Source organism: Dipodomys merriami, unplaced genomic scaffold, assembly GCF_024711535.1.
Source record: "Dipodomys merriami isolate MVZ:Mamm:240054 unplaced genomic scaffold, mDipMer1.0.p SCAF_190, whole genome shotgun sequence".
Classification (NCBI taxonomy): domain Eukaryota; kingdom Metazoa; phylum Chordata; class Mammalia; order Rodentia; family Heteromyidae; genus Dipodomys; species Dipodomys merriami.
In genome coordinates, this window is record NW_027203271.1 from 3,490 (window position 1) to 6,899 (window position 3,410).

The 3,410-nt window shown below is 36.6% G+C and overlaps 1 non-coding gene across 1 annotated transcript; it reads left to right on the forward strand.

The window, feature by feature from the left end:
• Positions 1-3,048: 3,048 nt before the first annotated feature.
• Positions 3,049-3,155, forward strand: LOC138831290 (U6 spliceosomal RNA). The gene has a single exon (XR_011373203.1). It is a non-coding gene; the product is annotated as a U6 spliceosomal RNA (small nuclear RNA).
• The last annotated feature ends 255 nt before the right edge of the window (positions 3,156-3,410 follow it).

The window sequence follows — 3,410 nt, forward strand, 5'->3', positions numbered from 1 at the left end:
TCAGATCTCAGCCTCCTGAGTAGCTAGGATTATAGGCATGAGCCAAGAGCTCCGGGCTATATTTACATCCGAGATTTGTTAGTGGAATAAAGGGTACAGAAACTATTATTCTTATCACAAAATGACTTCACACTTACAGGTATAATTATAAGAAGAAAAACGATAAATATTCACAGTGGCACAAAAATCCCTTAGGTGCCTAACAAGACAGCACGTTTTTCCAGACACTGCATGTGGTGTGAGCTCTTTGCAACCCAAGCGACTGTAGAAGATATTGCACCCTAAACAAAACTGACAATTGCATGAACCCAGTCCTCTATGACAGATTTAGCCAGGCCTATCTTAGAGATTCTTGTTAGGGACATGATGAAAAATTTATAGTTTAATTGTGATTATAGAACTCTTTTATACATGTCACTCAGCCATTAACTATATTTAACATAGTTCCTTTTGCTCTAACTTATATTTTCATGGCTTAGGAAACTGTTTTTTGTTTGTGAAAACTTAGCTGTTCACTATATAGACATGAGTTTTTAATCCTTGAAATTACTGTCTGCATAGTGTTCTATGAGATGAGCTTCTCTTTACCATATCATAGGAATAAACTTACTCTGATTCAAACTTGGACAACAGCTACCTTGTTCTCTCTCCTAGAAAACCATCTGCATAGACTTCTTTACATGTAAACAGACCCTCATTTACTTGCAAAAGTCTGTCAGTGAGTCAAACCTAACTCACCCAAGTGAGGTGAATTCCTCTGTCATGCTTCCTTTACTTTAAAAATGGTAAGAACTGTACAGCAATGTGCATACTTTTTAATGTGAAGTGTGACTCCTATTTTCCATAATGTGAATCAAGCAGAGGAATCAATTTAAGATGTGAAAGAACCTTACAAAGAGTCTTGGACCTTGAAAATTGCCCTGGGTATGAATTTTTGGAGAAATATCCCTTCTAAGACAAAGGACTCAGTTTTTTTTTTTATATTGTGCTGGTACTGGGGTTTGAACTCCTGGCCTTGAGCTCTATCTGGGCTTTAATTCTCAATGTTTGCTCTACACCACCTGAGCCACACCTTCACTTCTTCCTTTTACCACAAGTGCAGAAAAGAATCTCTTAGGTTTATCTACTTAAAATAGCTTGGAGTTGCAATTGTCAAATTTGAACCTACTGAGTATCTAGGTGTAAGCCACTGGTGCTGTGCTAGAACTCACTTCTTAAGAATAAATAATCACAAAAAGAGGTGCAATAAATATTTGTTCAATTATGTATGTGTTGACTGATAAGCCAAATCACTTGCTACTGGAAAAGAAAAAGAGAGAAGATAGAGATTAATATGGAGGAGAGAGACACAAAGAAAGAAGGGATGGGAGGGTAAATGAGTGGAGGGGAGTGAAAGGGAGGATATGAGAGGAGAGGGTAGCTGGGTAGAATTGTCTACTGCTCACTAAGGTATTGTTGGACAATCAATGCCGTTGCATTTATGTAGCCAAAGCTTTATATTTTTGGTAGTAAGTTGATATATAAAATACCAATTTACAGGTAGTAACCTGTTAGTGTGCTTCCTCCTGCACCAAGGAAGCCACAGTTAGGTTACTGTTACAGATAAGGCAAGAGTAAGCAGTTTAAGTTATTCTGAGAAACAATAATTGACATACTAAGAATGTTCCCTTGTATGGTGAAGTCAAGCATCACTCTTTTCCCTGCTACAGTCTTCCTCTCAACAAGAATAGCAAAACCAGAAGAGGAAGGAGATATCTGAGTAATGATCATCTCTCTGTTTAACCTCATCCCTTGGCCTCTCAAACAATAAAGCCAATGGAGACTTAACCTGAACTAATGGGGAAAATGGGGGGAAAAGTTCAGTCTAACTTATTGTGAAACTTTTAAAATAATTGGGGCTGTATTTCAAATACTGAAATAAAACTTTTTAAATTATTAATAAAAAGTTACTCGAAACTTATTGAAAATTTAAGACTACAGGGCTCACTACATAGTGGAATCTGCATAGGTAAAACTGACTCGTGCTCCTATCATCAGAAATTGAAGATTGTCCCTAAACATAGACTGCTGAAGTGATAAGCGATGGAAATTCATGATGGATAGCATAATGCTGAGAGCATGGAAATTATTTCCTTTCCATCTTCAGTGTGTAGAGAAGAAAAAAGCTCTATAGGATGGTCCTGAAGGTGCAATTCTAAATTTAGGACAGAAGGTGAATAGTAAAATAGACCTATCTCAGCCATTCAGAGATTAGAAATGTGGAGAAATATATTCATTTATGTGGTCAAACATGGAAGAGAGGATGTGGCAAGCCCATAGCCAAATGCCAAAGGTAGAGATATTTAACAAAACACCATAAATTTGAAACAAGTCTTAAAAGGGGAGCTAGGCTTAGAGGAAATAGGGCAGAAGGATGGAGAGGGAAATGGTGGACTAATACAGTCATAACACTCAATGTACATATGTGAGAATATAAGTAGGAAACTTGAAGGGATAGGTGGGGTTGGGGTAAGGGAAGGAAGAAAAAAGGAAAATTTGACAATGATCCAGATGCACTGAACATTGAAATGCACGTACACTCTATTCAACACTGACATGATGAAGCAAAACCCCTTTGCACAACTTGCTAAAGATAATTTTTTTTGAAGTTTTAATATTAAAAGACCAGAAGCATAAACCTTTAGAGATAAATAAGAGGATAGTATTGACATATTGTTGAGGCTTGTGTTCCCAAAATTGAAACAATTCCCAAAATTGAATATATTTAAAACATTAAAACTTTGAACGAACCTTAACACTTGCTGCAGTGTTCATTATGACAGGTGCCTTGTATAGAATAATTGAATTCCTCCTCCTACACATTTCTTGAACAACAAATATCTGGAATTATTTTGTTTTTGACATGTCAATCTTGACTTTATTCTTAAATGTGTGCTTATGTAAGAAATATATGGTTGTAAAATTTCATGACAATTCTTTTGAACTTCCTTTTTGTTGAATCGTCTAGTTTAATAAAATCCAATTGCACTTTTGATATAAAAATATTTTGTGCTCAATTCAGAATCACATACACTAACATTGGAACGATACAGAGAAGATTAGCATGGCACCTGTGCAAGGACGACATGCAAATTCGTGGAGCGTTCCATATTTTTACAACAACAGATGCTGGAGGGGATGTGGCCACAAGGGAACCATACAGCATTCTTGGTGGGAGTGTAAACTTGTTCAACCACTTTGTAAAGCATTATGGAGGTTCCTCAAACGATTCCACATAAAGCTCCCCTTTGACCCAGCAACCCCACTTTTGGGGATTTACTAAATGATCACAAAAAGACCATACTAAAACTACCAGCTCAACTATGTTTATTGCAGCATTATTTACCATAGCTAAGATATGGAACCAACCC